The 23,500-nt window shown below is 40.6% G+C and overlaps 1 non-coding gene and 1 pseudogene across 1 annotated transcript; both read left to right on the top strand.

Moving 5' to 3' along the window:
• Window positions 1-2,875: 2,875 nt before the first annotated feature.
• Window positions 2,876-19,900, top strand: LOC132612094 (glutathione S-transferase TCHQD-like; annotated as a pseudogene).
• LOC132619208 (small nucleolar RNA R71) lies at window positions 17,661-17,766 on the top strand. The gene has a single exon (XR_009574615.1). It is a non-coding gene; the product is annotated as a small nucleolar RNA R71 (small nucleolar RNA).
• Window positions 19,901-23,500: the final 3,600 nt, after the last annotated feature.

Below are 23,500 nucleotides of genomic sequence, written 5' to 3'. Positions count from 1 at the left end.
TTCCTCCGCCATTTTCCCATAGTAATCCAACGCCTTGAAGATAACGGCAGGAACACCGTTGTGCATTGTTTGTTTACCCATGATTTGTTCCCTAGTTTGTCGAATTGGTTGTTGATTGATAGTTGTCGGAGCAGAGATAGTGTTCGCGTAAGAGGCTTTTTCTGAAATTCCACTGATGGGTATGTGGGTCCCCACCGGAGGAAGCTGTTCCTTCATCAGACGCGCTGGAGGAGTACCTCCGAGCGGCTCCATGAAGGTGGAGTGTAACCCTCACTCTCCAAAGTAGCCGTTAATAGAGCCGTTAAAAGTCGTTGGTGAGGAGAGAGAGAGGAGAGAGAGAGAGAGAATTTGGATTAGTGCATAGATGCAATAAAATATTTTTACATGTGTACTGTGTTGGTATAATATAATTGAGACGTTTCGTCTTGAGTAGCCGAAGTCATAATTCTCTACGATATGAGTATATGTAAGTCGAAGTCGAACAAACTATGATACCAATTTACCGTACCGCAAAATACCAAAACCGAACTTAAGAATACCGAACCATACCGAATTAATTTGGTAGGTAATGGTATAATAGTTTTAGAAACCGAAAATTGAAATTACCGTACGTAAGTATCAAATACCGTACCATGCCCACCCTAGTACTAGGGAAGTTATGTCCTTCTTTTTAACGAACTTACTTTCTTATAGAAAATGTTTTCACAAATTTTGATCAACGAAACATGAAAAATTTGGAAAACTTTTTTTGGAACCAAACACACACTATATATATCGGCTTAGTTTTTCTGTATTTTGGGTAGAGCTATTATATTTTACAGGCATTACTATAATGTCCAAATAAAGCAGTAGCTTTTAAACTAAAGAGTGATTCTTTTAGTTTTCATCTTTTAACTTCTTTGTGTCACTTCTCTTTCCTACTCTCAAAATTAGCCGTTAGCTTCCCAAAGAAGGGTGAAGTTGTAGAAGTTTCTCTAAACCCTCAGAGGAAGCATTATTCACCCTTTTTGCGTATAATATACGACGTGGTGGACAAACAAAACAAAAAACAGAGAGGAAATTTTATTAGTTAAATAGAACTTCTTCTCTTGTACAAGCAGTTCCATGCCACAGCAAGTTTCCATATTTTAATATGATGTTTGACAGAGGACTAGCAGTTGGCTGTACAACTAACGGTGGTTACCATATATTTTACTCATTTTAGTCCCTACCTAAAAAAAGTAGAAAGTGTATATATCAAATACAGCTATTTTTGATGTTGCACGGATCTTTCAAAATGTAGCAGCATGTGTGGAATCTTTCAAAAATGCACAATTTTGAAGGATCTGGTAGATATTTTTGAAGGATTCGAGCAATATAAATAAATCATTATCCATAAGAACCAAGGGAAATTGAAAACTTCTATTTGTGGTTGTCAAATTCTTTCCTTAACCCTTTTTTCACTCGTCTACTTATTTTTTGGTTTAATTCATTCAATATTCAAAATGGAGTTCTCGACTAATCCAAATTTGTACCGACATAACAACTAAATAAGAGATCTCTTTTTTTTCGTTGCTGAAATCTCTAATTAAACGTGAAGAAATCTCGTTGATTCTACATCAGCGTCAGTGGTCCCGCACACCCTCACACACTCTCTCTCTCTCCATAAAAGGAATAAACGCATTTTAGTTGTAGCTTATTTATTCAACGGGGAGATGACGATGATGTCACACATCGTATTGGGGCAACATGGATTAAATGGAGGCTTGCTTTCGGAGTGTTATGTGATAAGAAGGTGCCACCACAACTTAAGGGCAAGTTCTACAAAGTGATGGTTAGACCAAATATGTTGTATGGGGCGGAGATGAGAATGTTGAGATGGATGTGTGGGCACACTAGGAGTGACAGGATTAGGAATGAGGCTATTCGGGACAAGGTGGGAGTGGCCTCAGTGGAAGACAAGATGTGGGAAGCGAGATTCAGATGGTTTGGGCATGTGAAGAGGAGAAACACAGATGCCCCAGTGCGGAGGTGTGAGAGGTTGGCCATGGATGGTTTCAGAAGAGGTAGGGGTAGGCCGAAGAAGTATTGGGGAGAGGTGATTAGACATGACATGACGTAGTTACAACTTACCGAGGACATGACCTTAGATAGGAGGGTTTGGAGGACCCAGATTAGGGTAGAAGAATAGTAGATAATCTCGTTTATCCTTTCATATTAGTAGTCGCACTATCGCGCTATATTTTCTTGTGCTTTGATTTCTGCTACTATCTATTATTTCCTATATTTTGATTATTTTATCTATGATAGATACTGTCCCTATGCAAACTGCTTCATGGCTCAGTCGCTTTCGTTACTTTCATTTCCATATCGCTTCGAATTTCTTGGCCTTATCTGACCTCTTTTTATGCTTTCAATTGAGCCAAGGGTATTTCAGAAACAACCGTCCTACCTTGGTAGGAGTAAGGTCTGCGTACACTCTATCCTCCCCAGACCCCACGTTGTGGGATTTCACTGGGTTGCTGTTGTTGTACAGCGTAAAGTCTCTACTATTTCTGCTTTTGCTTACTTCTTCAGCATCCCTCCGTAAAGTCCCCATTCCTTTGATCATGTGTGACTCGGATTTCCAAAGCCTTGTAAAGAGACAATAAATTAAGAAAGAATAATCACAAAGGTGTATCTGGAATTCACTTTTAGGCCCCAGAAGATTTGTGGGTATGTTCTGTTCATATCTCTGTATCCTTCTTTAAACTTTTCCTTCTTTTTTTTTTTTCCTTTTCCTTAGGTTTAATCAGTCATTTGGTGTCCCAATAGGTTTCTATAATTATTATTATTGTGGTTTTGTGGATTTCCCAGTTAGTTTTAATTTTGTAGAAATTCCGTGAGGTGTTTGTTTATCCAGCTACTTTGTTCTGATTAGGTACTGGAAAACAAGTCTTGGTAGATTAAGTTGATGACATAATGCAGCTATATCATCATCCATTTTTCTTGGATAGTCAGAAGGTAAGACTTACTTTGGAGGAGAAGGGTATTGATTACACATCTTATCACGTGAACCCTTTAACTGGCAAGAACATGGATGCATTTTTCTTCAGGATGAATCCAAGTGGCAAAATTCCAGTTTTACAGAATGGTTCTCACATCATACATGACACTATTGAGATAATTCAGTAAGCCATCTTCCACCTCACCCTTGGTTACATTGATATTTTGGTTCACAACTTCGTTATTTAGTAACTGCAGAGCTCAATCTATCTTAGTTTATTTTGTTGGAACGTTTTCCAAGTTACATTTTGCACGTCACTTTTTCCTTTTTAATTTGTTAAAAAAAGAACGACACCTTGTATATAAAACCCTTCAACATGCTTTCTTGTATTTGACAAAAGTATTGTTTTCTTCTTAAAACTCCTTGCTCAGTCAAACACACTAATAGTAAGTATGTCTTGTTGCTTTCGAAGTTTTCTTTTCTTGCTTTTTGCAGAGGAATTACACTAACCTGTTCCACAATGCACAGGTATATCGAACGAATTGTCGAAACAGTATCTTCTGGCGGCAACGGTACAACACTTAGCAGCAATGTCATCGAATGGATGCATAAGATACAAGAATGGGACTCAAAGTACTTTACCCTTTTCCACATCCCTGTGAGGTATCGCTTGTATGTATCTAAATTCTTGAGACATGTAATAATTGCTCGAATGGCAGAATCTCCCAAATTAGCAAGTGACTATCATTGCAAATTAAAAGAAGCATATGATACAGATGAAAAGTTGAAGAATGTTGAAGTTCTAAGACAGTAAGGATCATCTTGAAAAGCTTCTTGATGAGGTAGAAGTTGAGCTTGGTGAAACATCATATTTAGCTGGAGAGGAGTTCAATCTAGCTGATGTGATGCTTATTCCAGTTCTAGCTAGACTTGAATTATTGAAGTTGGAAGATGAGTACATAAACAGTCGACCAAATTTAGCAGATTATTGGGCTGTTGTGCGGCAGAGACATAGTTATAAGAAGGTGATTGGAAGGTACTTTGATTGATGGTGATACGCTCAAATTACACCTATTAATGACGTAAAGCGGACGTTGTCAAATATAGTAACCCAAACAAGGTTGGGGTCGAATCCTACAGGGAATATGAAGAGAAAAAGGTACTAATTATTTATGTAACTAATCTCTAAAAACTTTAATTTTATTCCGAATAGTATAGAGGAGAGATTTGGTTTGTATTCCCTATTTTGAAGTATTTGGAATTTGTTTGGATTGGGAAAACCAAAGTTGTGTCCCCGCGGTGATTAGATGTTATGCTATGGATATCAATATGATATATTTCTAATGGGTTGGGATTTTGTATGCACTTAATCTCTAATGCACTTTCTAATATTTTCCAATAGTTAGAAAGTATTTCTTTTCATGATTTTCCCAAATGTAGAAAGTTGTAGGTAAGATCGATTAAATATGCCAAGTAGAACTCATCTTATCCCTAAGTGTGTTCATTAAACGAGGGTTAGCGCCCCGAGTCCTTGTTATATTATTTTAAATCACACCCTAGTTCATCTTTTCAAATAAACTAGGGTTTATGCATAAGTAAGTGTTTGCAACCACTAACTAACAATGAATGTGAGAAATAATAAAACACATCACAACCCATTATATATATACAATGTTAGACACACATTACATAACACTCATCATTTGGGTCCACAACTTTGATTAAAGAAACTACCACACATGATGGTCTCAAAAGTAGTAAACAATAAATGAGACATAAAGCTTACAAAGTGTGATAAAGATGATGGAAAATGGAATCTTATTGTCTTCACTAAGCTCCAAAAGTGGAGTAATCAATGCTCACCCACCAATGGAGCTTTGACAACTGGCTGCTAAAAATAACCTAAAATGTTCTTTAAATAGGAACTTAAAATGTTCTTTAAATGGGCTCCAAAAACGCACAGCCGCGACTGACAAAATTGCCCCTGATAGCAAGATCGACGGACCGTCGATCGTTTGACGATCCGTCGATTCCTCCGTCCTTTGTATCTTCAGCGATGTGATCCATTCGACGGTGTCGTCGACCAGTTCGACGCTCCGTCGAGTATTCCGTCTTTCTCTCTTCTTGTTGACAGATCTTGATTGATGACACAAACGACGAAGCGTCGACCAGTTCGACGCTTCGTCGATGTCTTCGTCCTTTGTCGTCTTCAACTAAGGTCATCACTGGAAAATCGAGCTTATCGACACTTCGAAAGACGGTCCGTCGGCTGATCGACGGGATCTCGATTCTTCAGGCCAATTTTTCCTTTGTTCTTTATTTTTTTGCTTTTGGGCCATTGTTTTCCTAAAACACAACATAAACATATTAACAAGAACCAGACTTACTTGAAAACAACCAAAATTCATAGTAAAAAGACGTCGAATATGCCACAAATCCGCGACACATCAACACCCTCAATTTAGGATCTTTGCTTGTCCTCAAGCAAGTCAGATAAAATAACCACAAAATAAAATTACAACTATGCTAAAAATAAAGTAAAAGTGACTACAATGGTGCTTGCTCATCACTACTGGCATGTGCATTTTTCAAATCAACTCCCTCTTTCCTCATTCCCAAACAGGGTTCTTTCATAATAACTTATTAGAATTGACCATGACGCTTCAATCAATGACATCACATTATTAGACGCATTTATGCGTGCGAGTATTCACCATTATGACCTCACTAAGATTGGAGAATGTCCCACACACAATTTTACGATAAGAATCGGGACAAGGATGGATGAGAATAGAAAGCACTCGCGCTCACAAAGAAGTTCATGATTTACAAGTGCCGATACCATTTGCTTGCCTTTAATTTCAATGCCTAACACTTTCAGATGGTTCAGTTGTGATCACTATAGGACTTGTTCTTGGGTTGTAATGTAGGCTCGGGGACGGGTAGGATACTCATTTGGGAATTAGTGACTCATCCTCCTCGACACTACAGATTTTGACCTTTCTTTTCATGTCCATTCTATTCATTCTTCAACTCATGACTAAGATGTGATTTTATTCTTACTAGAATTTAAAATATTTTTATGAGACAATATTCTTATTATTATATAATTTTTTTTAAACTTTTCTCAAATTTGATCTGCTATCACATCCAGTTCTCGACTATGCAACTCACACACCCCCAGCTTTAGGCTTTTGGCCTTTACTTCACACATATACCATCCCCAGCTTAGGCGATTTGCCTCTTTTCTCTAGTAGTGTCAAGGAGGGAACGGGTGCAAAGATGAAATGAATTCATGAAGCAGGGAAAAGGTTTGTTACGGATAATCAAGAGAAAAAGTCAAAGGCTCAACATGGGAACTAGTGATATTCATATATAATGGGTTTTGGGCTTTTTAAGGTTAACGTGACTATTTACAAGGAAAGCCTATGATCACTTCACAACCAACTATCCTAAGCAATATAGCATAACTTACCAGGCAAGTTCTAGATCCACATATGCTAACAATGAACACAAGAAATTCTCACACTCACAATGGCATAAGGATTTGAACACTCAATTCATACACACTCTAATATCTATGATGTCACAAAAAGAACCATGCATGTCAATCCATTACAACTTAAGATACGCAATAAACTTTTGGAGGGGTCAATTTCAAATCAATCTATTTTCAAGTTCACAAATATCCTTTTTCATTCAAAATTCATGCCATAAGTTCAAAATGCAACAATCATGAAAGTCACAATTACTTTAAACAAGATTTAACACATATATACACTACAAGGTACATCAGGTTACCCCACCCCCAGCAAAAAGAGGATGCATTGTCCCCAATGCATCAAAAATCATACCATCACCCCATGGTGGAGGGGCCGACCTGAGATGCTCTAATCCTGTTGTTGCTGCTGAGGTGTCTCCTCCGCAGCAATGCAAATGGGAGCCCTCTCTACTGCTGGCTCAGTGGACTCAAGAGGTGGAGCTGACTGGCCCTGTGGCTGCAGGTCCTAAGGAGATATCGTAATCGGCCTGACTGGTGCTGGGATAGCACTAGTGCTGGAAGATGCGCCGGTGAACCGCATGTCCAGGCGCGACGGCCGAATACCCTCCTGAAGCTTGGGGTCTTCATCCTCATTATCCTCCCCCTCATCCTCATCATCAGCCAATGTGTCAAGCCTCTTTCTCTTGCGACTTTCCCTAGGCTCATCCTCAGTCACCAAGTCAACTACTCTGATCAAATCTGAAATGCTGGCGACTGGTGCAGGTGGTGTCGGGTCATCCACAATAACCCGCTCTCTTGTCCGAAAGGCCTTAATCTCAAGAGCTGGTCAAGCTCGGTCTTCAAATCTCACGAAGTACCACTCGCACTCTTCTTCTAAATAGTGAGTATCCGTATCTCTAAACTGTCAAGTCGCGTATTTACCCTAGCATGATGCCTCTGCATAGCCTCCTGAAGAGGATCCAACTCTGGTGTAATATCTTTCCGGACAAACCTACCCAACTGCTGTAATATCCGGGTCACCTGCTGATCAGCACGCTCTGCCTTGATGGCAAACTCTCTAAAGTTGGCTCTGTTAAGGACAAAGAGATCCTCGGAGGCCGATGCTGCGGCTGACGTAGGAATAGGAGATGAAGATGGGACAGCAGGCCGAGGTGGTGCCTCTGAAGAAGGGGTAGCATCAGCTACAGATGGTGTGGAGGCCTCTGTTATGGACAGTCCTACCGTGCCCATATCAACTGTGCCCTATGGTACTGAATCCATAGCATGCTCAGTCTGCTCATCCATGAGATCTAGCAATGAAGTACTGGTGGCCTGAGATGTACGGAGGGTCTCATCCCTACTCCGTGTGATGTCACACACCTTTGTTGCGGGGAGAGTGGCTGCAAATGTATCAATGTGCCTCACCTGGGCCAACCTACACAACTGTGTGATAAGGCACGGGAATATTAAGGATGTCGCCTCCTGTGGTACGCGTTCCCGAATGGATCTACCGATCAAATCACCCAAGTTCATTGGGTGCCTGGATAGCATGGCAGCCACAACCGCTGCTCTGTCCGGCGTGACTATGTTATCTGCTCCCGTGGGCAGAACCCGATAAATGACGAAATTCCACCAAAATTTAGCTTCTAAGCTGATATCCGCCTTATGTATTTTGGCAGCCAAGTTTCTCACCTATGGGGCCTGGTCCGCCGGCCCTCTAGCCATCACCGTCGCAAACCATTCCCTTACAGATTGCTCAACCCTTCTTTCAAACTTATCATCATATTCCACTGCGGTCGGTGCCACGAAGTTATCACCAAAATAAAACCTGTTGATTGTGCGGGCTGAGATATCAACATGGACACCCTGGACATACACTGTGTCTAATGGAGGGGCGGCTTACAAAGCTCTCTTGTTCTTGTGTCGCTGCTCTAACATCACTCTGCAGGTAGCATAGAATTCCTGAACCATGGTCGGGCAATAATCCCCTGGAGGCTGTGTGAATGCCTCAAGATGATAGTGCTGGATGAGATCAGTAATCCGAGGGTAGCTCTCTAAGCCGCTCTGTTATACCCCGTATATTTATACGTTGAAATATTCGCAAACAAATCGACTCAAGTTAAAGGCAGAATTACTTTCGGACAAGAAATAGAAATTTTTAATTTTCAATTTTAATTAATACACAAAATGTTATAAATTTTATTTAGTGTAGAAATATTATTGGAGATTAGGAACTAATTAATTGTGATTAAATTATTAAGTAGGGATTATTGATTAATTAATTTAATTATTGAAAGTGGGCCCCACCTGAAAAAATAAATAAAAAAAATAAGAATAATAAAAAGAAAGAAAGATAACAATTCATGAAAATAATTTTGATGAGTCATAGGGGAAGGAAACGTGTCCAATATATGGACACCATATATATAAATGTGTGTTAATGACCAAAGTGAGTAATTCACTTTCATTTCACAAGAATTAATTTAGAAGAAAAAAAAAAGAGAAAAGCAAGAACACATCCATGGCTGCTCACGGCCAGCCATGGATGGAGGAGAAAAATAAATTGTGTTGCTTGTTTTGATCAATTTCAAGTGCAATACAAGTTCAAGGAGTTGATAGCAACATTGGATTTTAAGTTGGAGAAAAAGAAATTGTAAAATTGGAGCAATTAAGCGTAGAAATTCCTCCAAGAAAATTGTGGTAAGATTTTCTTATTTTATGGTGTAATTGTGTTAATAGTATTGTAATGGAATTATTAAAATTGGATTGGATGAAATTGGAAGTAAGAAATTGCATGAAATCGTTGTTATACGAAATTGTGGGTTAAAATGGATTTAGAAAGGTTGTTGGGTTGTTGGAATTGTTATGGGCTGAATTGTGAGAATTTTATATATATATTTCTGTTGTTGGTATTTCTGTGTTAACAGGAGAATAATTGGGAATTCGGGATAGGCGAATATATAAGGGAAGTGCTGCCCGATTTTCGTTAAGTCTTTAGATAATAGAAAACCCTAAACGAGAATATATATATATATATATATATATATATATATATATATATATATATATATATATATATATATATATATAAGTTGAAATATAGGTTCTATAAGAAACGGGCTATAATTTGTGAACTAGAAACTATAGTTACTAACGATAACGTTACTTTTATATAAATAGGCTAAAAGAGCGACGAGGCGAAAAGGATTCACGAATAGTCGCTAATAGGTATGTAAAGCTGTCCCTTCTTTCTTTTGGCATGTCTTAGATTTAAGTGATGAAGGATATGAGCTTTGGGGGTAGTCCTATTCATAAGTCTTGAGTGCGTTTCATGATTCTTATTCACTTCTTGATATTAGAACGCTTAAGTGATTGAGCTTCCCTCTTCAGTTTCCTATACGATGGATAATAGTCGATATATATATATATATATATATATACGCTCCTATTCTGTTCCGAAGGGAACACCCATAAGGTGCCAGTTGAGTTGTGTATATGGTTTTACTAATGATTTCGAGGAAATTAGTTTTATACTAAAGGAAACATAAAGTTTGATTTTCAAAACCACTCCGAAGGGGGTGCGAGATTTTACTATTTCATTTCATTTACGATTTATGTTTACATTCCATAGCATCATCTCTTTGTATGGGTATTTGTGGATTAAGTTGTGTTGACATGGTTGTGATATTAAGCCGGAAGCGGCTGCCCGAAAGGGCCATCATTATTAAGCCGAAGCGGCTGCCCGAAGGGGCCATCATTATTAAGCCGGAAGCGGCTGCCCGAAGGGGCCATCATTATTATGCCGGAAGCGGCCGTCCGAAGGGACTATTGTGTTATTATGCCGGAAGCGGCCGTCCGAAGGGACTATTGTGTTATTAGCCGGAAGCGGCTACGAGTAGAATATTCTATATTTATATTGTGTATGCTAGAATTTGTGTAAGGGCCACATGATATGGTTCAAGATGCTGTTCCAGGTTACTCCCGGGTTGCTTTCTAAACTTGTTTACTGCTTCGTTTTTCCTTGTGTTATGATTCAGTATTGCTTTACATGCTCAGTACATATTCCGTACTGACCCCCCTTTCTTCGTGGGGGGCTGCGTTTCATGCCCGCAGGTGCAGATACTCGCTTTGGTGATCCGCCAGCTTAGGATTCCCATTCTGCTGTTTTGGAGAGCTCCGTTGCTCCGGAGTCTAGACTCTTGGGTTGAATCTTATGATATGTATACATGTATATGTTATCCAGGGGTACGACGGGGCCCTGTCCCGTCATATTTCGATGTTCGTACTCTTAGAGGTATGTAGACATATGTGTGGGTTGTGTATGGGTTTTTTTTTCAGCTGTGTCTATGCGATGTGCTGTGGTATGATGTTCGTCTATAGTGGCAGCCTTGTCGGCTAGCATACGATATTGATATGTGATGGCAGCCTTGTCGGCTTGCGTATTATTTCATGATATGACTAGTTGTGACTCCTCAGGAGACAGTGATCTGGAAGTATATATATATGTGGTGATGTTACGAACTATGCAGTTCCTTTACAAGTTTCCGTATTGTCGTAGTTTCAGTGTGACTATATCTGATAGGTATGTATACGGGTGTCCAGGTCGGGCACCAGTCGCGGCCTACGGGGTTGGGTCGTGACACGGTCATACTGATTTGTTCTTCTTCTTGAATATTTCTCCTCGGATTACCCCCGCTGACTGTAGTTGCCCCTTTTATATAGTACTTTCGGCACCCCTTATAGGGGAATCGGATTGCAGCTACCTCCATCTTTTGCAGCCGCAGCCGCTCTTGTTCCTCATCTGAATTTCGCTCAGGAGCGGCTGGTTGCTCTGTTGCTGCCTCGCTAGCATCAGCGGATGTGGAGGATAAAGCCCCCTCTGAAGACTGGGAGGAGAGTGGGGTGGGTGATGCTGCTCGGGGAGTGGTGGCCTGTGCCCTCAATCTAGTTGTTGGGACCACCGCTTGACGTTCAGAGTCGGAGGGTTCATCCCTAAGAGTAAGGGTTGTTTGTTCCCGACCTCAGCCTTTTCTGGGACCACCACCCCGCTTGACTGGATTCTTTGGAGGCATACCTGCGAAAAGAACACCCTTCGTTGTTAAGACAACCATAGAAATATAACAAAACCAGACAAAAGTGCAAAACATGTGATAATGTTAAAGGTGCCAGCGGTCCATCGATTTTCTAGAAGAGTCGTCGAACAGATCGACCGAGCGTCGAAGTGTTCGTCGAATCGATCGACGAGCCGTCGATCTCATCGTCGATCTCTTGTTAGCCACTGGAATTTGCGATTGAAAGACGGTGGGAAAGACGCCCCGTCGATTGACTCGACGGGCCGTCGAGTCCACCATCGAGTTTGTTTTGGTTAAGACTTCTGAGAGGGCTCATTCGACGTTGAGTAGGACGGTCCGTCGAATGAATCGATGGACCGTCGAACTAAGCGTCGAATGATTTCGCAGGCTAATACTAACAGATTCAATACAATCCTTTGGCTGTGGTGCAAATCTTCACGTAGTTTGGGGTTACTCAGACTTCAACCCACGTTGGCTTGGGTTAGAATAGGGAAAACAATTGGCGGGCAAAAAAACTCTGTGGTCGTAATGCCCTCCAAGCCATCGTTACACACAACGCCACACTTTGGCATTTCATCAAATAGGTAGCGGGCAAAACAACAACAATATCATGAATGAGGTGTGTTTGTTGTAATGCCCTCCGACTCCGCTAAAGATCAATGACTCAACATCCAAAAACAAACCACCCCCAGCAAAAAAAAAAAATTGAGCATTCCAGGCAAAATAATAGAAAAACATGGAGCAATTAGAAGGCAAGCAAAAATAATCAAAACAAGCCATGGAATGCGAGCAAACAACTAGAAAAAATAAGGGAGCAAACAATCCACGAACGCACATACCTTAAAATGGAAAGAATTTGATTTCAGCCTTTAAGGAAGGAAAAACACCCGAAGAATCACTACTAGGGTGACACACACACAGAGGGACAAAGTAATGGGGCAGGAGGGGAGTGGTGGTTGTGGGTTGGTGAAGAGAGGGGGACGTGGGTAACAGTTATGGTAGAGAGAGAGAGAGAGAGAACCGTGAAAGAAACGAATGGGGAGAGAGAGATGATGTTCCGTCGAATGCGCCGTGTATCTGCTTTCCTAGCAATTTCTGGGTTCACCACTTAGGTTCGTCGACACATCAACAAACATCAAAACAACACAACAACAAAAATCAACGAAATGGAAAAACATATTGCGAAAATGACCATGGGTTGCCTCCCAAGAAGCGCACAATTTAACGTCGCGGCACGACGTAATATCACTTTTGGTGTTAAGGTCCGGTGCCATGTTTCAACCGGTGAGCATCAACAATCTTGTCCCCATCAACCATCCAATGGTAGTGCTTTATCCGATGGCCATTCACCCTGAAAGTACGGGTCCCATCGTCGGACTTTAACTCCATTGACCCATTAGGTGACACACTCACCAAAGTAAAAGGGCCGGACCACTTGGACTTCAACTTTCCCGGAAAAAGCTTCAACCTTGAATTGAATAGCAACACCGAATCACCCGGTTGAAAATCTCTCTTCAGACGTTTGACATCATGATAGTGCTTCATCTTTTCCTTATACAAACTTGCATTCTCATAGGCATGATACCAAAACTCATCCATTTCATTCATTTGAAGCAACCGCAGCTTGGTTGCTTCGTCCCAATTCATGTTCAATTTTTTTAATGCCCACAAAGCTTTGTGTTCAAGTTTAACAGGTAGATGGCAAGCTTTACCGAACAACAACCGATAAGGAGAAGTTCCAATAGGTGTCTTGAATGCTGTTCTATAAGCCCAAAAAGCATCATCAAACTTAGATGACCAATCAGTTCTATTTGCATTAACAGTCTTGGCTAAGATGCTTTTTATCTCCCGATTGGAGACTTCGACTTGCCCACTAGTTTGGGGATGGTAAAGAGTTGCCACCCTGTGCTTCACTCCATATTTCTCCATGAGATTAGCGAATTGCTTGTTGCAAAAGTGAGTACCACCATCACTAATGATTTCCCTTGGAGTGCCAAACCTTGTGAATATGTTTCTTTTGAGAAATTTGGTGACACTCTTGCCGTCATTATTGGGCAATGCTACAGCTTCGACCCACTTGGACACATAGTCAACCGTAACAAGGATATATCACATACTACGAGAACTTACAAATGGGCCCATAAAGTCGATGCCCCACACATCAAATAGCTCAACCTCCATGACAAAATTCATTGGCATTTCGTGCTTCCTCCCAATTGACCCTTGGCGTTGACATTGGTCACAAGATTTCACCATCAAATTTGCATCATGATAAAGGGTGGGCCAATAATAGCCACATTCAAACACTTTAGCCGTTGTGCGGTTCCCACTGTGATGACCCCTCACGGGAGAGTTATGGCAAGCTATCAAGATTTCCATGGCCTCGGATTCGGCCACACATCGCCGAATGATGTTATCGGCACAAGTGCGGAATAAATAGGGCTCATCCCAATAGTATTGAAAACTATCTCTAAAAAATTTATTCTTTTGATAAGCCTTGATGTTGTCGGGGATAAGACCCGTTACCAAGAAGTTGGCGATATCTACATACCAAGGAGCAACCTCACAAGATACAGCCAAGAGTCTCTCATTGGGGAAAACATCATTTAACTCAAGATTTCCACTCGGTCTCCCAACTTCCTAAAGTCTAGATAGATGATCCTCAACTTGGTTTTCACAACCTTTTCGATATTTGACCTCAAAGTCCAACTCTTGCAACAAGAATACCCAACGAATCAACTGCGGCTTGGATCCAAGTAGATAGGCCCGGAACTTCTCAAACGCGTAGACAATGGCTAGAAGTTCTTGCTCGGTGACGGTATAATTCATTTGAGCTCCATTGAGGGTCTTGCTAGCGTAATAAATTGGGTGCATGATTTTGTTGTGCCTTTGCCCAAGCACCGCATCAATAGCAAATCCGCTCGCGTCACACATCAGCTCAAACGGCAATGACCAATCCGGAGATACAATAATTGGAGTAGAGATGAGCATTTCCTTCAACTCATTAAATTCCTTAAGGCACTTCTCATCAAACACAAACTTAGCTTCTTTTTCAAGAAGTTTACACATCAGGTTGGCGATCTTGGAGAAATCTTTGATGAACCGCCGATAGAAGCCGGCATGTCCCAAGAAGCTACGAACTCTTTTGATAGAGATTGGTGGAGGGAGCTTGGCTATAACATCAACTTTTGCTTGGTCTACCTCAATACCCTTCTCGAAAATCCTATGGCCTAGGACAATCCCTTCCTTCACCATGAAATGACATTTCTCCCAATTAAGTACAAGGTTGGTTTCTTCACACCGCTTTAATACCTTACCGTGGCAAGACATTCGTCAAAAGGGTCACCAATAACCGAAAAGTCATCCATGAAGACTTCCAAGAAATCTTCCACCATGTCCGAGAAAATAGACATCCTACACCGTTGGAAAGTAGCCGGGGCATTGCATAATCCAAAAGGCATGCGGCTAAAAGCAAAAGTGCCATAAGGACAAGTGAAAGTGGTTTTCTCCTGGTCCTCTAATGCAATGTTAATTTGTTTGTACCCCGGATAGCCATCCAAAAAGCAATAATAAGCTCTTCCGGCTAGCCGATCAAGCATTTGATCAATAAAAGGCATAGGGAAGTGGTCTTTACAAGTCGCGGTGTTGAGCTTTCGATAGTCCATACATACTTGCCATCCGATAACTGTCCTTGTAGAAATCAACTCATTCTTGGAATTAGGGACAACAGTGATGCCCCCCTTCTTTGGCACACATTGCACCGGACTAACCCATGGACTATTTGCAATTGGGTATACAACACCTGTATCCAACCATTTGATTATCTCCTTCTTGTCCACTTCTTGCATAGGAGGGTTTAGCCTTCTTTGATGCTCTACACTTGATGAACTATCCTTCTCAAGTTCGATTCTATGTTCACAAATACCAGAGGGAATCCCCCTAATATCCGCAATAGTCCACCCAATAGATCTTTGATAAGCCCGCAACACTTCAAGCACCTTTTGAGTTTGTTCCTTATTTAACAAAGATGAGAGAATAACCGGTAAAGTATTATCTGGGCCAAGAAAAGCATACTTCAAATGAGAGGGAAGTAGCTTGAGCTCAAGTTTGGAGGCTCAATAATCGAAGGCTTAGCCGGAGGAGTGGTTCTTTTATCAAGATCAAGAGATAATTTCTTCGGCTCATAAGAGTACGAACCCCGACCAATAAGAGAATTAACCCTTTTAATATACCCTTTCATGTCATCCGCCTCGAAGTTCACCAAAATAGCCGAAAGTGTTTCATCAAAGTGCTCCTTCTCTAACTTATGATCCACCGCTTTGTCTACCACATCAAAAGAATCAATGACCGAAATGCTCTCATAAGCACTAGGCAATTTTAACCCCTTGCTAGCTTGGAGAGTTACCTCTTCATCATTGACCCGGAATTTTATTTCATTCTTTTCCGAGTCCATTGAGCTCTCCCGGTGGCAAGAAATGGCCTTCCCAAGATAATTGGGACTTCTTTGTCAACCGCACAATCAAGGATGACAAAATCTGCCGGCAATAAGAATTCCCCACTCTAACAAGGACGTCATCAATAACCCCTACCGGTCTTTTGCTGGTTCTATCAGCCATTTGGAGACACATGCTCGTTGGTCTAGGTGTTCCCAAACCGGATTGCTTATAGATGGCTAGTGGCATCAAATTAATACTATCCCCATTGTCACATAAAGCACGAGCAAAATCATGATGACCGATGGTGCAAGGGATGGTGAAAGCCCCGGGATCTCTCTTCTTCTCAACCTTTGATGACGAAATAATAGGCGCTCACATGGTGGGTGACTTCCACCGTATCATGCTTGATTGGTCTTTTCTTCGTCAACAAGTCTTTCAAGTATTTAGCAAATCCGGACATTTCTTGGAATGCATCAAGAAATGGGATATTCATTGACAACCCTTTCAATTGGCCGTAGAAGAGTTGGCACTTGGCATTTTCCGTTCTTTTCATCAATCTTTGTAGGAACGGGGGAGGAGATTTATATGTTTGAGTCAAGGGTTTAATTTCCCCCCTGACCTTGCTCTTTTGGGTGCTTCCCCCGATCGTTTTTTCAACACTTGGCTCCTCATCACCCTCGAGAACAATAGGGTGTGCCTCCTTATCTTTCTCAACAATAATAGGCACTTCAATTGTTGCCTCCAGTTTTTCTTCAATTTCTTCCTCAATAACCTTATCAAAAATTGGCTCGACAATGATAGGTTCAACCACTCTCTGATTCACCGCATTAAGAATCTTTCCACTTCTAGTAGAAATAGCTTTGCATATGGCAATGTGATCACCTCCACTACCCTTTGGATTTGGAATTGTGTCGCTAGGAAGGCCCCCTCTTTGTGGTGGTTGTTTCTCACGAGAAAGATCTCGCATTTGTGACTCAAGTTTTTGAATTGAAGCGATGTGAGAGCCTACCACTTCGGTCAAATTTTCCATCTTCTTGTCACTCTTATTTTGGTTGTCCAATATCTTTTCAAGCATAGATTCCATTCGAAAGGTCCCTTGATCATTGGAAGGACCCTCTCGCCAATTTTGAGAGTTAGAAGAACGGCCCTTTGGTGGAACGTAGGCATTGGAATTCTGATTACCATAATTGTTGTTGTTGTAATCCCTCATGTCCGAACCACCACATTCATTTCGGCCATATCGATTGCTTTGTTGTTGGGGTCTCCATTGCTTTTGATAACCCCTTTGAGAGTTATCGATATAATTAGCATCCTCACGTTGTGGCTGCCCCTCTAGATAAGTTTCCTCTGAGACTTGGTACATTCCGGGAGCATGAGATGGCATCTCTTCGACAACATTCACATTTTTAGCTTCTTTCTCCGCAAGCCTCTTTGACAGCAAATCCACGGTGGTTTGCAATTGAGCAAAAGCATGATATCGCTCATGATTTTCTTTGGCCACCGCGGCAACAGAGGGACTACCATATGACAAGATCTCACTATCATTTGAGTGCCAAGCTTGATTGTGGGTGGTGAGCTTATCGAGCAACCTGGTGATGTTAACAAATGATTTGTCCATAAAGCATCCCCCAGCTGCAGTATTGACAACAATTTGATTCGTTTTATCTAACCCTTTGTAGAACTTCTCGGTGAGAATAGCATCCGGAAACCCGTGAGTTGGAGATTGAGCTAGTTAGTACTTGAAACGCTCCCATGCCGAATATAATTGATCCCCCGGAAGTTGTTTGAACTCAAAGATCTTATCCCGAAGTTCAGCCTTTTTGCTTGGTGGGAACCACTTCTTCAAAAATGTATTGGCTAACTCTCTCCAAGTGTGAATATAATTGTTGGGGAGCTTTTCATACCATTCTGTTGCTTGGCCAGCCAAGGAATATTTAAAGACCCGTAACAGAAATGCATCAACAGAAACAACACCCTGGGATTGTTGAGCACACACATGCAGGAAGTTCTTCAAATGTCGGAGTGGACAATCCTCTGAAGAATTTCGGAGATAGCCTTTAAGTTTCAGTAGCTGATAGATAGAACTATCAATTTTGAAAGTAGCATTTTCAGTCCTAGGAGGGACCACAGCAAAAGCATTATCAGCTTCATTGATGAATTCCGCAAATATATTCTCATCTTCATCCTCTTCTGGTGCAGGTGGGTTCACTTGGAGTCCACCTTGGTTTCCTTGATTTCGATTCTGTCTTTCTGCCATGTTTACCTGGTTCACCACAACAGCAAACAAGGTGTGATGGAATAGAAAAACTTTTAAAGAAGAGTACACAACAATCAGTAATTTCAAAACCGTATTCCCCGGCAACGGCGCCAAAATTTGATACGCTCAAATTACACCTATTAATGGCGTAAAGCGGACATTGTCAAATATAGTAATCCAAACAAGGTTGGGGTCGAATCCCACAGGGAATATGGAGAGAAAAAGGTACTAATTATTTATGTAACTAATCTCTAGAAACTTTAATTTTATTCCGAATAGTATAGAGGAGAGATTTGGTGTGTATTCGCTATTTTGAAGTATTTGGAATTTGTTTGGATTGGGAGAACCAAAGTTTTGTCCCCGCGGTGATTAGATGTTATGCTATGGATATCAATATGATATATTTCTAATGGGTCGGGGTTTTGTATGCACTTAATCTCTATTGCACTTTCTAATATTTTCCAATAGTTAGAAAGTATTTCTTTTCATGATTTTCCCAAATGTAGAAAAGTTGTAAGTAAGATCGATTAAATATGCCAAGTAGAACTCATCTTATCCCTAAGTGAGTTCATTAAACGAGGGTTAGCGCCCCGAGTCCTTGTTATATTATTTTAAATCACACCCTAGTTCATCTTTTCAAATAAACTAGGGTTTGTGCATAAGCAAGTGTTTGCAACCACTAACTAACAATGAATGTGAGAAATAATAAAACACATCACAACCCATTATATATATACAATGTTAGACACACATTACATAACACCCATCATTTGGGTCCACAACTTTGATTAAAAAAACTACTCACACATGATGGTCTCAAAAGTAGTAAGCAATAAATGAGACATAAAGCTTACAAAGTGTGATAAAGATGATGGAAAATGGAATCTTATTGTCTTCACTAAGCTCCAAAAGTGGAGTAATCAATGCTCACCCACCAATGGAGCTTTGTTCACGTGCATAATAATGACAACTGGCTGCTAAAAATAACCTAAAATGTTCTTTAAATAGGCTCCAAAAACGAACAACAGCGACTGACAAAATTGCCCCTGATAGCAAGATCGACGGACCGTTGATCGTTTGACGATCCGTCCATTCCTCCGTCCTTTGTATCTTCAGCGATGTGATCCATTCGACGGTGCCGTCGACCAGTTCAACGCTCCGTCGAGTATTCCGTCTTTCTTTCTTCTTGTTGACGGATCTTGATAGATGACACAAACGACGAAGCGTCGATCAGTTCGATGCTTTGTCGATGTCTCCGTCCTTTGTCGTCTTCAACTAAGGTCATCACTGGAAAATCGAGCTTATCGATGCTTTGAAGGACGATCCGTCGGTTGATCGACGGGACGTCGATTCTTCATTTCTGACCAATTTTTCCTTTATTCTTTGTTTTTTTTATTTTGGGCCATTGTTTTCCTAAAACACAACAAAAACGTATTAACAAGAACCAGACTTACTTGAAAACAACCAAAATTCATAGTAAAAAGGCATCGAATGTGCCACAAATCCGCGGCACATCAGATGGAGAAGGCGAAAAAGACTACTGAAAACTTGGTGCTTCATCCGTATGAGAAGCTTGCTTCGAAAATATTGATACTTTTTACGTGAAGACTGAACAGGAAAGCTCTTGCATGATGATCACCAACGCTTACGGTCTAGTGGTACCAGTGAAAATCTTCTACACAATAAGTGTGGGTTCGAGTCTCACTGCCCTCCTTTCCCTCCCTCATTTTTTCATAGATTTAGTTGGTTGGTAGAAAATAGTTTCCAGAGAACAAGATACCAACTACCAGTCAAGCTAAACCAAACTAAAACGGTCAGATGTAGTTAAATTTTAATGGTTTGATTCAGCTTGGAATGTACTCAAACCGTGTTTTCCCAGTTTGGTTTAGTTTTATCCCAAACTACACCAATAGGAACTGTTCAAGGTAAAGATTATATATTTGCAGCACAACTAAAGAAATTCACGAGTTCACACAAGCACAAGTTCATCAAGTCCGTTTCCTCGAAAATGGAAATACAAAAAAGATATCTACTATACGCAGATTAACATAACCCAAATGCCCCTGGCAGAATAAAGTTATGTCCATGCATACACTAATTCACAGAAGCAACAACCAAGTCATCAAATGAGTCATAACGAGGAATTCAAGCGTGCACGCAGAGCACCCCGATTGACACCATCCAGAGGCCAGCAAGATATTATATTTTTATCAGACAATTCTTTTAATGATCAATTAACAACCAAAGGAATTGAGCAGTTTACCTCGTTGAGGCATTGAAAGGTCACTATCAATGTATGACATCAAATAAATGAATAACTTTGGTCCTAAACCTAAAAATTGTTAAAAGATCAAATTTACAAAACTAAAGGGTGCTTTTCATTTTTTGTGGGCGACAGAGAATTGCAAGTACAAAAGGAGAAGCACTGAAGAAATATTAGAAGCTATTGAGAACTTTGCCTATTTAAGATAAATCTAATACCTGTGGAAAGTATTTTGTCGTAGAGCTTGCCAAAAATTCTGCATTCCAAGGTTATGCTCCACCCAATTATCTGTACTCCTAAGCTCATTTTCCCTGCTTGCTACACCTGCAATCAAGTTATTTCATGTGTATTCCCAGCCATTTCTTATCCGAAGCCAGGGAGGTATTAATTTTGATTTATCAAACTTTTGCTTCCTAAAGTTTTTCCTTCCCAAGTTATGAGATTAACTAGCTCTTTCAGAACCAGGTCGGTTTCCGTTGCCATCCTGAGGCTGGTCTGCTCTAGATACACTTGGAGAATTTTGAGCCAAGTGACCAGGATGACAAGTACCCAATCTTCCCTAGCATTTTGAGGCTGCTCACTAATTACCCCAGGATTAGCAGCAGCAGGCACAAAATCTCTTTTATCACGGGGATATAGAGGTAAAGGAGGAAAAGGCTGGAAAGGTATTCCTGAGGCAACAGTCCAAGCATCAAATCTTCCTTTCTGAGGATAGCCAAATTGCTTCACCTCAGACAATGGAATTCCATAAGAGACAGGCAGTCGTAAAATGAACCGTTGCTGCAAATACCCCATAACGATTGGATGTGGATGTTCTCCACATCTAGGTTCTTCGGGACTATAAATAGCTGTTGAATAAGCATCAGACGAAACCATGCAAGCCTTAACGGGGACTGAAAATCCAGGAGGAAATTCATAGCCAGGAGGAACGTCCTCATCTAGGACCTGCCTTTGGTTATCACCTACATTGCTCTCATTTCTTGGATCTGACTTTGCTTCAGCCTTGTGATCCCAACGACTTTTAACCTTACGTTTCCTTGGACTACAGGCTGCCCCAATATCAGAACATGAAGCAGAGGAGCCATCAAGCACACCAGCATCTGCTTGAACTGATGCAACAGTTGAATGGCAGGTATACTCAGCTCCTTCCGAAGGTTTACAACCTAAATCGCACCCTTGATTTTGTGATACTAGACACCTATTGCACTGTGAACCAGAATTTCAGCTTTATGGATGTGCTCTCCATTATTCCATTTGCAGCTTTTATAAAGTTAATTATTCTTTCTATTTTATCTCATCTATTGTACTCTTTGCTTCAACGTGTATACAATAGCTGATCTCTAGTATTTGCATAACTGTTACACTAAAGGGAAAAGGTGTAAATATATCTTTCGATTTTGCTATTTAGAGCAAATACACCCCTCATTATAAAAGTGGTTGTTAGGATCGAGAACCCGGGTAATGCGGAATTTAGCCAAATAACGTTATAATGACAATAACAAAGACAATAGGAAGTTGATAACAACGACAAGCAAAGAAAATAAATGAGGCACAAATTTAACGTGTTTCGGTCAATGTGACCTACGTCCACAAGCGGAGAGGAGCAATTTCATTATATCAATAAGAGTACAATAGAGAGTACATAATTAGAGTAAATACTCTAATTATCCCAAAAAGTATCCCAAGAGAATAACCTCACAAGATCACTCCAAAGAAGGGTTCACATAAGTGTTTCCCAACACACAACTCTCTTACAATAATACTCTAAAAGAAGAGAAGAAGACAAAGAGAAAGAGAAGCTCTTCAAATTGTTTTTTGGTGTGTCTTCAACTATGGGAAACCCTTCTATTTATAGCAAGAAGTACGTGGTCTCCAAGTTTGATGCCATGGGTAATGTCATGAACAAATGTATCCACCACACATATTAAAACTTGGTGCCCGAGTTCAATCTTCCACTTGGATTCTTGCTAATAGGCTTATGCCTATATCAAAATGAAGGCCATATTACAAATCTCCACCTTGGCCTAATTTTGAGTGATATAGTAATTTTGCTCCACTATCTCCGCTAAAGCCCATATGGGCTAAATCATTCTTCATAAAAGGCAATCAAGTTCAAGCAGAGCTTGAACTTGCCAACTGGAAGAGGCTTTGTAAACATGTCGGCAGGATTGTCTCTGGTGTTGACTTTCTTAACAAAGACCTTTCCTTCAGCAATAGTTTCCCGGATGAAGTGATACTTGATATCTATATGCTTCGTCCTCTCATGATACATCTGATCTTTAGTCAAGTGAATGGCACTTTGACTATCACAGAAAATGGTAATACCACCTTGGTATAAGCTGAGTTCACCAAATAGACCCTTCAACCATAAAGCTTCTTTGATTTCCTTAGTCACTGCCATATATTCTACTTCAGTAGTAGATAAAGCTACTACATGTTGTAATGTACCTTTCTAACTAATAGCACACTCACCAATGCAAAATACATAGCCTGTTAGTGATCTTCTTTTATCAAGATTAACTGCATAATCTGAGTCTACAAAACCAACCAAAGAGTTAGTACTTCTCCCAAACTCTAAACATGCGTTTAAAGTACCTCGCAAGTATCTGAGAATCCATTTCACAGCCTGCCAATGTGATTTACCCGGGCAAGCTATATACCGAATTACCACACTTACGGCTTGTGAAATGTCTGGACGTGTACATACCATTGCATACATAATACTGCCGACTGCACTAGAATATGGTACTTGTGCCATATACCTCTCTTCTTCCTCTAATTGCGGTGATTGAGTAACTGATAACTTAAAATGAGCAGCAAGAGGAGTACTCTCTGGTTTAGCATCTTTCATGCCAAACCTCTCTAAGACTTTCTCCAAGTACTTCTTCTGGGTCAGGAATAGCCTATTGGCTCCTTGATCTCTTTTGATCTCCATGCCAAGGATTTTCTTAGCTGCTCCCAAATCTTACATTTCAAATTCATTTTTCAGCTGACTTTTCAAATTGTGAATTTCTGTCAAATCCTTA

The sequence above is a fragment of the Lycium barbarum genome, chromosome 1, assembly GCF_019175385.1.
Source record: "Lycium barbarum isolate Lr01 chromosome 1, ASM1917538v2, whole genome shotgun sequence".
In the NCBI taxonomy this organism is placed as follows: domain Eukaryota; kingdom Viridiplantae; phylum Streptophyta; class Magnoliopsida; order Solanales; family Solanaceae; genus Lycium; species Lycium barbarum.
The sequence above is the reverse complement of the archived record's forward strand: the minus strand, read 5'-3'. Positions and strand labels throughout refer to the sequence as shown.